The sequence below is a fragment of the Sorex fumeus genome, unplaced genomic scaffold, assembly GCF_029834395.1.
Source record: "Sorex fumeus unplaced genomic scaffold, SorFum_2.1 ptg000142l, whole genome shotgun sequence".
In the NCBI taxonomy this organism is placed as follows: domain Eukaryota; kingdom Metazoa; phylum Chordata; class Mammalia; order Eulipotyphla; family Soricidae; genus Sorex; species Sorex fumeus.
The window spans coordinates 43,359-56,667 of record NW_026606199.1 but is presented as its reverse complement, the minus strand read 5'-3'; positions in this window follow the sequence as shown (position 1 = coordinate 56,667).

Genomic DNA, 13,309 nt, shown 5'->3' with positions numbered 1-13,309 from the left:
CAACGTGGGAAATTCCTCCCAGCCAAATCCTCAGCAGGATGGTACTCGGGACTGGGTCAGAGCTTGCCCTGATGCTGGAGTTGGGGTCTGTGGAACAGAGGTGCGCTGTGGAGTTGGGGACCTGACCTCAGGGGCCTTGGTGTATCAAGACGGGATGAGAGGGACCAGGCCGACTGGGGAGGGAGGTGCTGGGCTCAGGGTGTTCTCACTGGGGTCTGAGTCATGACTGAGAGGAAGCTGGGCTTGGCCTGGCGTGGAGAGAGGAGGCAGGAGGGACCCAGGCTTCCTCGAACCCGCCACAGACCTGGGGTTCCAGTGGTGTGAAATGGCCACGTGACGGTATAATTATACACATATGGGGGCTGGAGCGATAGCACAGCAGGGAAGGGAAGGTGTTTGCCTTGCACGCGGCCGACCCAGGTTCAATCCCCAGCATCCCTTAGGGTCCCCCAAGAACCATCAGGAGTAATTCCTGAGTGCAGAGCCAGGAGTAACCTCTGAGTATCGCTGGGTGTGACGCAAAAAAAAAATACATATATGCCAAATCCTTTTCTTGGGGGTATGGGCACACCAGTGTTACTTAGGGGTCACTCCTGACTGTCCTCAGGGATCACGTGGTGGGTCACGCCTGGTGATACTTAGGGATCACTCCTGGCAGAGCTTAGGGGACAATATGGGATGCTGGTTGGCCGTGTTGCAAGGCAGATGCCTTTCCCACTGTACTATTGCTTGGTCCCTATTCTTTCTTTCTTTCTTTCTTTCTTTCTTTCTTTCTTTCTCTCTTTTTTAAAAGATAGCATGATAATTTTTATTTAAAATGTTTTAAGTAAGGTCCAGAGATGGTTCAAAGGACTAGAGCACAGGATTTGCATGAAGGAGGCCTAGGGGTAACCCTGGTTCCACGTGGCACCTCAGACTGACCGCTGACCACCACATCCAGGGCAGCCTCTGCATAGCTAGGTATGGCCCCAAACAAAAACAAAACAAGACATTGCAAGGAAGACGGCAGGGGAACATCTTCACTGCATTAAAAAAAAAAGTGACGCCCTAAAATCTATATTCTTCAAAAAGTTTTTCAAGTTTTTCTTCTTCGTGGGGGATTTTGTGAGATGTGTTTATTTTTTCATTAGTTTACTATTGAAATTTTAAAAAATCGAATCACTGTGAGAGACGCAGAAAGTTGTTCATGGTCGGGTTTCCGTCAGACAGTGCTCCAACACCCGTCCCTCCACCGGCGTGCCTGTCCCTATACCTATGTCCCTATACCCAGCGTCCCTCCCGCCCCTGTCCCCTGTCCCTGCAGCCTGCCTCTGTGGCAAGAACTTCTCTCAGTCTCTGTCTTATTTTTTAATTGAAAAATTTTTACTTTCCTGGGACTGGAGCAATAGCACAGCGGGTAGGGCGTTTGCCTTGCACACTGCCGACCCGGGTTCGATTCCCAGCATCCTATATGGTCCCCCACACCACCCAGCACTGCCAGGAGTGATTCCTGAGTGCAGAGCCAGGAGTAACCCCTGAGCATTGCCGGGTGTGACCCAAAAAGCAAAAAAAAAAAGAAATTTACTTTCTTGACACATCAATGAATTTCGAACCCTAGCAACTTGCTGCAGAGATGGCCCTGGACTTTGCAATAGGCCACTGTGTGGGTGATTCTGATGCCATGACAAGCTGCGGCCAACATTAAGTCTCAGCTAGGCCTCAGTTTCTGTTCCCCAAAGCAGGACTTGCAGTTTCTGGTAGACTCCCAGTTGAGTAATGTGTCCAGCTAAGGAACTGGGCAGTTGGGTCCAGCCGGTCATGAGGGGTCACTGCACCCCCCCCCTTAGAAACTGTTACTAACCATTGCCTAATTGCTGACCACCATTGTAAGAGGGCCAATGCTAAAAATAGACCAGTATATAAACTGCCTCTTAACCCCGAACCCTAGATAAACTGCTTGTGATTTGGAGTCACGGTCCTTGTCAAGACTCCACCGTGTTGGATGAGACTTGGACCCTGGCTTTGAGTTAGCTCTCGCTCGGACCAGTAGTCAAGTTCCTTTGCTTTTGCATAATCGTGTGTGGACTCGGTCTCTTCGCAATTGGGGTTCTGAAACTCGGGCACAACACCACCTTTGCCGGGCCACTCCAGATGGGGGCAGATGCTGTCCGTCCGCCTGCCCCCTAAGAATTCCAGCAGCTGCCCTCTTCTAGAAGTCAGCAAAAAGCGGTGGCAGCAAACGCCAGGCCTCACGGGACAGGGGAGGAGTTGACCCTTCTCCTTCCCTCTGCCCCGATGGGACTCCGAGATGATGCCACGTCCAGCCACCATCTACTTAAGTTCCCACACGGCTGCGATCCAGAGACACAGAAACGAATCTCGGACCCAAGCAACTTGCTGCAGCGATCTTTCCAGACCCCAATTATAAAAATCTTAGAATTCCTAGAGTCCACGGCCGCTCTCACGGCCGCACGACATTATATTGTATCCATAACAAGCAATACAAAACACATTGTCTAGCATTGCCTTTTTGGCAGGTATGATGGGGAGTGGGACTGGACTCGAAATATCGAAGGTAACTAAAGTAGAGAAAGAGTCACTCGATCACTTGACTTCAATTTGCTCAAGCGGGTGCCAGTAACGTCTCCATTTGTCCCTGTCGCGTGCTAGTGTAGCCCAGTGGCGTCTGTTCGTACTAGGAACACGAAGAGCCTCAAACCAATCGTTCAGGATCTTGATGAAGTCTGACCACCTGGTAGGTGGGCGGCCACGCGGTCTTTTGACGTCCCGTGGAATCCAGTCAGAGAAAGAGTATTGTGCAAATTGTCTGCCACACAGGCGGGGGAGGGGGGGAGGTGAGGGATGGGGGGTACTAGGGATTTTATTTATTTATTTATTTTTTGCTTTTTGGGTCACACCTGGCGATGCACAGGGGTTCCTCCTGGCTCTGCACTCAGGAGTTACTCCTGGCGGTGCTCAGGGGACCATATGGGATGCTGGGAATCGAACCCAGATCGTCGGCATGCCAGGCAAATGCCCTACCCATTGTGCTATCTCTCCAGCCCCGGTACTGGGGATTTTGGTGGTGGATAATGTGCACTGGTGAAGGGACGGGTGTTTGATGATTGTATGATCGAAGCGCAAACATGAAAGCTCTGTTACTGTACCTCACGGTGAATCAATAAAAAGGGGAAAAATAATTTAAAAAAATTTACTTTCTGGTTGTCTCACTTTTTAATTGTAGCATCTGCCTTGGGGGTTGGGGGCCACTTCTGGTGGATCTTGGGGTCTCTGGGTGCTGGGGTAGAAGCCAGGGGCCCTGCATATAAGGCCTGTACTTCTTTTTTTTTTTTTTTTTTTTTTGCTTTTTGGGTCACACCTGGCGATGCTCAGGGGTTACTCCTGGCTTTGCACTCAGGAAATTACTCCTGGCAGTGTTCAGGGGAGCATATGGGATGCTAGGAATCGAACCCGGGTTGGCCGCGTGCAAGGCAAACGCCCTCCCCGCTGTGCTATGGCTCTGGCGCTAAGGCCTGTACCTCTATGCCCCTCTGGGGGGTGTCCCAGCCTCACAGTTGTATCTTTAGGTACACCAGGAAGACCTTCCAAACACCAACTGGCAACTGGCATCAAGAGTCGAGGTAGTTTTAATTTTCTTTCTTTAAGCCTGTGGGAATTTGAACTGTACTTTCTTGTTTGTTTTCTTGGGCGGGCTACACTCAGCTGTGCTCAGGGCTTAAACCTGGCTCTGCTTTCGGGGCTCAATCCTGGCAGGCTTGGGGGACCCTGCAGGGTGCCGGGGAATCGAACCCCCCTGTGTCGGCCATGTGCAAGGCAAGCGCCCTCCCTGTGGTGCTCTCTCTCCAGCCCCTCACTGTCTTGCTCAAGGCAGGCATGGCTAAGAGCCAGTACTGTTCCACGATTCCTTTGGTTCTCTGCCTTCCCGACGCTAATTTCTTGGAACTGGAGGGCAGTGGGGTCCCCAGGTGAGCTGGCCTCTGGGTTTGGAGAAGCTGGAAGCATCATTGGTGGCTGATGCAGCCTCTAGATGGCTTAGTTCTGGCTGCAGTGTCAGGCATCTGGTGTCTGTCTATTCACAACTGGCTTCTTTGCCCTTCTCACCAGGCAGGGAGAGTTGGGGGACGTGAGCACCTCCCAGGCAGGCATCACTGGCACTCCCGGCCCATAGGCTGCCGTGATAAGACCCCCTGGGAGGTCCAGACTGGAGTTTCCCAACAGACTCTGCGGGGGCTGTTTTCCCGAGACGCTTCGGTAAACCACACAGTCAGGCTGCAGCCAAGCCGGGCCACTGGGTTTGTGCTGTTTTCACAGCAGTGAAGACCCCACAGTGTGTCCCCGAGAGCACGTCCCTGGGGTTCAGAGACCCTAACTGTGGAGTGAGGCTGATGGGTGGAGGGCAGGGATGATGCCGGCTGACATCACCCGCCCCGGGGTGCTCGGACCCACCTACAGTTCCCGGAACACCCATCTTTGCCCATCATTTGGGCGATTCTAAAATTTCTTTTCAGTTTCCTCGATGGTCTCATCTATTGTCTTTTTTTTAAAAATATTTTATTTATTTATTTATTTTTAATTTGGGCTGGAGTGATATTACAGCGGGTAGGGCGTTTGCCTTGCACACGGCCAACCCGGGTTCGATTCCTCCGCCCTTCTCGGAGAGCCCGGCAAACTACCGAGAGTAATTCGCCCACACGGCAAAGCCTGGCAAGCTCCCCGTGGTGTATTCGAGATGCCAAACACAGTCACAACAAGCCCCACAATGGAGACGTTACTGGTGCCTGCTCGAGCAAATGGATGAACGACGGGAGGACAGTACTAGAGTGCAGTGCATTTTTACATTTAATTAATTAATTAATTAATTTCTCATACATTTATTTTCATAAGGTAGTTCACAATAGTTCATTACGGATAATATTCAGACACCCACACCACCAGCGGGCATCTTCCCACCACAATAAGAGGGAGAAAAATGTGTGAAGGTTTTTGTATTTATTCTGGATCCATGTAAGCCCGAATATAAGAGAATACAAGTAAGTATGTTAAAGCCAAACACACATGGGCTGGAGCGATAGCACGGCGGGTAGGGCGTTCGCCTTACACGCGGCCAACATGGCCGACCCGAGTTCGATTCCTCCGCCCCTCTCGGAGAGCCCGGCAAGCTACCGAGAGTATTCGATATGCCAGACACAGTAACACCAAAGTCTCCGATGGAGACGTTACTGGGCCCGCTCGAGCAAATCGACGATCAACGGGAGGGCCTTTACCTTTACCTTTACACATGTGCTACTTTAAGTACTTCAGTAGGCTGGAGTGTAAGAGGTCGAGCGGGTGCACTGCTCTCTTCTGGGAGTTTTATTTTATAGTCTCTGGATCTTGGCCGTTGATGAGGTTACATTTGTGGGTGTGACTGCCAAGCTACCGGAAAACTGGGGATCTGGGTGGAGGAGGCCCAGTCCCGATCCGAGCGGGCTTGGAGATCTCAGCCCCGGGTCCCGCACACCTGGATTCCTCTGCCGGTTCCTTCATGCGTGAGACTCCTTGGAGCGTGTGGAGAGTGGCCTTAAGCATGGCTGTGGTTGGGTTCTGGAGGATTTTGGCTGCCGGGGCTCTGCTTGGGGCGGGGAGGGAAACTCAACCCGCCCCCCACCGAGGGGTGAAGACAACCTGGCACGGGGTCAGGAGATTCTGCGTCACCCTCTTCCAGGAGCTTTATCTTATAGTCTCTGGATCTTGGCCGTTGATTTCTCATCTATTGTCTTGCCAGGGCTGGAGCGATAGCACAGCGGTAGGGCGTTTGCCTTGCACGCAGCCAACATGGCCAACCCGAGTTCAATTCCCCCACCCCTCTCGGAGAGCCTGGCAAGCTACCGAGAGTATCGAGCCCGCACGGCAAAGCCTGGCAAGCCACCGTGATGTATTCATTATGCCAAACACAGTAACGACAAAGTCTCCAATGGAGATGTTACTGGGCCCGCTCGAGCAAATCGATGAACAACGGGAGGACTGTGACTGTGACTGTGACTGTCTTGCCAATTTCATTTATTATTATTATTATTATTATTGTTATTATTATTATTCGGCAGAGCCTGGCAAGCTCCCCGTGACGTATTCGATATGCCAGACACAGTAACAACAAAGTCTCACAATGGAGACGTTACTGGGCCCGCTCGAGCAAATCGATGAACAACGGGAGGACTCTCTCTCTCTCATTATTATTATTATTATTATTATTATTATTACTAACAGAGGCTGGCGTGGCCCCCATAAAAAAAACGGTCTTACAAAATGAAACAAACGGAGTGCCTCTTTCTTTGTGTTATTGGCAGGTCTGAGTGTGCTCAGTGACTGCCCTTCAGCTTGTCGTCTCTCCTAACAGGCATCAGGGGCCTGGGATGTGGCTCAGGGCAGAGCCGTCAGCCTGACCGGGGTGGGGTCCCTGGGTTCGGTCCCCGGAAGAGCTCACGCCTGATGTTCCCAGCCTGGTACTTCTTTGTCCATGAAACATGCTCGACCAAGACTGGCTAAAATCAGTCACAGTCCTCCCGTTGATCATCAATTTGCTCAAGCGGGCCCAGTAACGTCTCCATCGTGAGACTTGTTGTGACTGTGTTTGGCATCTCGAATAAGTCACGGGGAGCTTGCCAGGCTTTGCCGTGCGGGTGAGATACTCTCGGTAGCTTGCCGGGCTCTCCGAGAGGGGCAGGGGAATCGAACCCGGCTCGGCCAGGCTGGCTGCTCGCAAGGCAAATGCCCTACTGCTGTGCTATCGTTCCAGCCCACCGGCCTTCGGTCGAGGGTATACGAGTAGCTGCGCTCCCCTGCTAGAACCTCCAAACTGGCTAAAATTAAAAAAAAAAAGGTCTAGCCATTCATGAGGCTTCAGATTTGACGTTGATTTTTATGGCAGCCTACAAAGTTCCCGGGAAGGAAGTCGCCCTGATTTCTTTCTGATTTCTTTCTGATTTCGTTTACAGCTGAGCGTCAGGCAACCGACGGGCAGGGCAATGTGTGCCTGAAACGGGAGGGTCCCTCTGTCCGTCTTCTCCCGCTTCCTCTCCTGCTTCTACTCCAGGCAGATCCCTGCAGAGGGTTCATGTGGAGGAAGGAGAGGTAGAAAATCAGTGCTCGATTTTTGGGGGTGGGAAGGGCACAGGCACACCCAGCAACGTTTGGGGCTGACTCCCGCTTCTGCACTCAGGGGTCACTCCTGGCGCGGTTTGGGGGACCACATGGCACGCCGGGCATGCAACCTGGGTCGTAGCATGCAAGGCAAGTGCCTTCCCCGCTGTGCTGTTACTTTGGCCCCAGGTAGGGTGCTTGCTTTGCACGTGGCCAACCCGGGTTCGAACCCCGGCATTGCCTCTGGCCCTCTGAGCACCACTGGGAGTGATCCCTGAGCATAGAGCCAGGAGTAAGCCCCGAACACAGCGGTTGTGCACCCCTCCCCCCCCAAAAAAAACCAAAAAGCCCAAACTAACCAAGCAAGCAAAAATACCCGCCGTCTCGAGGGCTTGTTCTCTGTCCCTCGTGGGCTGCTGTTCAGAGCTTTCTGATTCGTGTTGTGTGATGAACGCATCCGTGTCTTGGCGGTACATGGGGGACCTTTCCCTCCCCCCACACCCCCCCCTCCCCAGTGAGACTTTGCAGGAACAGAGGAACAAAACTGTCCTGTGTTGGTTGATTATGTGTCTGGCCGCCACGCCGACCTCTCTGAGCAGTTATGAAAGTTGGTTCTCTCGGGTTTTTACTTTCTTTCGTGGCTACTGCCCAGTCCACTCGCCTGTTTCCCCGTGGGCCAATTCTGGCACTTCAATATTATTTTTTACCCAGAAATGTATCCGTTTAATCTGTTTTTAAGTACTGGCTTGTGGCTGTGACTAATAGCCTTTAAAAATTTAATTTGAATCTTTTGTCCTGAGTTCTGTTTCCACTTTCCATGTTGTATTTGGATGGTGCCATCATTTCTGCTTTATTCCTGGTCTTAATGGATTCGGTTCTGATCTGTTTACTTAGTTTTTTTTCCAGTGGTTCGAGCTGACTGTTATTCTTTTCCTTGTGCCTGCAGAAAAATGCATGTTTCCTAATTAAAATGGTATTATTATTATTATTATTATTATTATTATTATTATTATTTGCTTTTGTTGGACATACCCAGTGTTGTCAGAGGTCACTCCTGGTTCTCTGTTCAGGAACTACTCCTGGTGGTGTGAATCCAGGCTGACCGCATTCAAGGCAAGTGTCCTCCCCACTATACTATCGCTCTGGCCCCCTTCTTTTTATTTATTTATTTATTTATTTATTTTGGACAACCTGGCAGGCTACCGAATGTAACCTGCCCACCCGGCAGAGTCTGGCAAACTCCCCGTGGCGTACCCAATATGCCAAATACCAGTAACAATGATGGGTCTCATTCTCCTAACTCTGAAAGAGCCTTGAATATGGCACTTTAAAAAAAAATCTCAGGGCTAGGACGAAGGAGACGTTACTGGGGCCTGCTCGAGGCAATCGACGAATAACAGGATGGTCGTGATCGTGATCGTGATTTATTTATTTATTTATGCCACACCTGGAGATGTACAGGGGTTATTCCTGACTCTGCACTCAGGAATTAACTCCTGGCAGTGCTCGGGAGACCATATGGGATGCTGGGAATTGAACCCGGGTTGACCGCGTGCAAGGCAAACGCCCTTCCCGCTGTGCTATCCCTCCAGCCCCTCCGGCCCCCTTCTTAATTAAGATATTAAAGGCTTTGAATGTCCCCCTAAGAAAAACTTTAGTCATGACCCATGGATTTTTTTACATATGACTTATTCATCATCATTTGCTTTTTTTTTTTTTGGTAGTCATAGCTTTTCAATGTGCTGAATAATTAGTATATCCTTAATGCTTAATAAACTTATTATTTATTTTGGAGACTCACCCGGTTTGTGCCCAGGGGTTCCTCCTGGCTCTGCACTCAGGGCTCTCTCCTGGCGGGGCTCAGGGAACCATACGAGGTGCCGGGGAGGGACCCTGGCCTGACCACGCACAAGGCAAGAGCTCTCCCTGCTGTACCATTGCTCTGGCCCAATAACTCTGTTATTTATTTATCTGGGGGCTCCCAGACCATGCTCAGGATGTTCAGAGCCGCTGGCAGTGACGCTCGGCCTTCTGTGTTGGCCGGTCGTGGTTCAAAGACATGAAGCTACCCAACAAAACAAACAAAAATCTGTTCCAAACTTAAGAACCACTATCTTTGGGGCTGGAGCGATAGCACAGCGGGTAGGGCGTTTGCCTTGCACGCAGCCGACCCAGGTTCGATTCCCAGCATCCCATAGGATCCCCCGAGCACCGCCAGGAGTGATTCCTGAGTGCAGAGCCAGGAGTAACCCCTGAGTATCGCTGGGTGTGACCCAAAAAGCAAAAAAAAAAAAAAAAAAAAAACCCAAACAAACCCACTATCTTTAACTTGAAAAGAACCTTCCAGAACAATGCCCACCTCTGGCTGGCAGGCAGGAAAGGCAGCTGGGGGCCCTGATTCCTGATCTTTTTCCCAGCTTTTTGTTGGGGGACGCAGTTTCATCAGCAACAGATACCTCACGGAGAGACTGAGGCAGCACAGTCCCTGGGGCGGGGTGGGGGGAACTCACACCCTCTCCTTGCAGGCTCCCCTCATGTTGACCAGGTCATCAGCGAACACGGCTCCAACTGGGGGTGCCCTGGTGCAGCGCGAGATTCGCTCTTCCTCAGAACTGTGTCACGCTGGGCAACGCTCCTGAATGCCACAGGGGTGACGGTTTCGTGGACCTGAGCATCACCCAGCCCCGAGGGGTCAGCCCCCAGGCAGACCTCCTGGGTCCTGAAAAAATACAGGGACATTTCTTCACTGTATCACTGTATCACTGTCATCCCTCGAGAGGGCGCCAGTAACATCTGTATTCCTTCCAGCCCTGAGATTTTAGCAACCTCTTCTTATTCATTTTTCCCCCAATGATTGGAGGCTCTTTCAGAGTCAGGGGAATGGGCATCTCTTATTTTTAAAATTTACTTTTTTATTTATTTTGGGGTCACACCTGGCGATGCACAGGGGTACCTCCTGGCTCTGCACTCAGGAATCACTCCTGGCGGTGCTCGGGGACCATATGGGATGCTGGGAATAGAACCCGGGTCGGCCGCGTGCAAGGCAAATGCCCTCCCCACTGTGCTATCTCTCCAGCCCCTATTTATTTATTCTTTGCTTTTTAGGTCACACCCGGTGATGCTCAGGGGTTACTCCTGGCTCATGCACTCAGGAATTACTCACGGTGATGCTCGGGGGACCATATGGGATGCTGGGAATTGAACCCGGGTCGGCTGCATGTAAGGCAAATGCCCTACCCTCGGTGCTATTGCTCCAGCCCCAAGGGGCATTTCTTGGGACTTGGGCAGGGCAGGGCTGCCCACGCCTGGCGCAGGGGAGCAGAGCCTGCCCCACAAACAGGGCATGGGGGTGATAGTCAGTGTGGACGCTGCCGCTCCCTCCCGGGAACCCTGGGAAGCCAGGGGTCACCCCTTCCCCAGAGAGAAGGCACTTTCTCTCCTGCTCCCTTCCCTTCTGCTCACCCCGTACCCCTGCCCTGCCGAGGATGGAGCCCTGGTCTCCTGCGGGAAACGCTTTACCACGAACCGCCCTCTGATGTCTGCGGCCACCCAGGTTCTTTCTTGAGCACTGCCTGGTGCTCAGGGAGAGCCGAGGGGGTCTCGGGCCTTCCCGACCCCCCACTAGAGGCCCCCATCCCGCTGCCTGGCCAGGACCCAGCGGCTTTCTCCTCCGCCTGCTGCCCACCCGACGCTGGAGGGGACCGCTCCCATCTTCAGGACGCGCACTCCCGCTCGCTCGTTAGGGTTATGGCTATTCTGTATTCCGTCTGACGAATGGTCCTCGGTGGGTCGATTATTTTAACATCCTCGGTTGAACAGAAAGTTTTGGCTAATGGGTCCCCGTGGTAGAGCTTCCTGACAGTTCCCTGGCACTGCACAGAGAGCTGAGGAAGCCCCCGGGCTGTGGAAGCCTGTTTGCTCCAGTTTGACCCCGGACCACCTGCCCTTGCCCAGTGAGGCCTCAGGACCCCACTCCACCCGGGGTCACGGTGCCGGGACCACCTCCCCAGCCCTGGAAACGGTTTCAGACAAGCCTCAGCCTTTTCATTCATTTTCTTTTCTTTTTCTTTTCGGGCCGCACTCAGCAATGCTCAGGAGTTACTCCTGGCGGTGCTTGGGGGACCCTATGGGATGCCGGGGATCGAACCCGGGTCGGCTGCGTGCAAGGCAAACGCCCTTCCCGCTGTGCTATCGCTCCGCTCCGGTCCCACCTCAGTCTTTTCAGCTCTGCCAGTAAGCTGCACATGAACCTTCAGGTGCTTTTAGAAAACCCCAAAACCCCACTTTACCCTGCAAACATGAATCAAGACCAACGCGGTGACCCACCTCTGATCCACGGCTGGCGCCCTGCGGAAGGAAAACGCGATGGGAGCTGAGCGCGGGCCCCTGCGTTGTTCCCCACTGGGCCGCAGCCTGGGCTCCCGGCTGACCCCTTTCTCTTCGGGCTTTGTGGGGTACGCCATCGGGAGCCGGCTAAGCACCCCCACTCTGAGTCCCCTCTTCCAGAAGCATTCTGCTCCCAGTCGGGACGTGGGTTTAGAATCCCAGCTCCCCGTCTCCCCCTGCCTGAACCTCAGTGTCTGCATCCGAGAAATGGGCACCAGAGCCCCTGCCCCGAAGAGCACAGAGGGCGGAGCCAGTCCCTGTGGCCTTCACTTCCTCCTGTTTGCCCTTGATCCGACCTTCACCCAACTCCCAAAGACCCGAGTCTGGGAGAGGGTCAGAGGTCCCTGGGGGGAGCCGTGAGTCAGGGGAGGGGAGTGTGTCCCTGACCCGAGGTGGCCCCTGAAGGCCAGTGCCCAACCTCCCTCCCAACTGCCCAGACCCCCTGCCCAGGGCCTGCTCCCCTGTTGGGGCCTGAAGGGATCTCGGACCCCCTTAGACCCCTGTTCCCTTGGCCCAGCCCCCGAGTCTGACGAGCCAGGGGCAGGATCTCAGCCCTCCTGCTTCTGGGGGGTGGCCTGTGGGTGGGCTGGGGTGCCGTTGGGGCCTCCCCAGGCTGTTGTGAGCAGGGGTCCCTGGGCCAGGCACCTCCCCCTCCCGCCCCCCAGCCTCAGCCTGTCTCTGCCTGTGCTGTGGAGCCTCGGGGGGCCGGTAGAGAGACCCACGGGGGCCGGTGCTTGGGGGTGTCGGCGGGGCCTTGCTCTTGCCTGTTCCACCCCACACAGGCTGGGGGTCCCCGATCCAGACAGGTGGGCCTGGGGGCCCTCACTGGGTGTGGCCTCAGCTGCCCCCGGGACCCACACCCGCAGCTCGGTCCAGACTTCTTTTTTTTTTTATATTTTTAAATTTATTTTTATTTTTATTTATTGAATCACGGTGGGAAAAGTTACAAAGCTTTCAGGTTTAGGTCTCAGTCATGCAAATATCAAACACCTTTCCCGTTACCGATACTTATTTTTTACCACGAAGAACCCCAATAAAACCCCACCCCCACCCCTCCCAATGCCTGCGAGGCAGATGAATTCTAGTTGACACTCTATCTGCTTTGGTTAGATTCATTGTTTCCATAAAAGATGCACCACTATTATTTAGAGTTTACCCCCTACCCCCAAATCAGACATGCTGAGAAAGCATTGCAGAGTGATTCGCTTTCTACAGCTGGGTTCAAGAATTAAATGTTGGTTTTGAATTTCCGCGATTTTGCTAATTAACCCTGGAAGTATTTCTACTGAGAGTCAGATAGTTAAGAGATTGGTTTCTGTGCTCTGGAGTCGTGGTCGTGCTGGAGAGCCGCTCGTGGGGGGCAACTGGTGACCTCGGTAGGGCGTGAAGGACGGACCGGAACGCCCCCCTTCCCACGAGGTTTTAGTCGCCCCCACACTCCCGGCTCATACCTGCTGTCCACAAGGCTCCCATGCGGCCGCCATCCTTCTTTCCAGAGAAGAGAGGGCGAATGGGGCAACACCCTTTCCCCTCTGGCAGACTTGATGGCCTGGATTAACGCATAGTCCGTTCACTTTTCTGCTCCAAGCTGCTGGGTTCTGCATTAAGTCCTTGTGCTTCTGGGGCTGTGGCCGTGCTGGAGAGCCGCTCGTGGGGGGCAACTGGTGGCCTCGGTAGGGCGTGAAGGACGGACCGGAACGCCCCCCCTTCCCATGAGGTTTTAGTCGCCCCCACACCCCCAGCTCACACCTGCTCTCCACAAGGCACCCATGTGGCCGCCATCTTTCTTTCCAGAGAGGAGAGG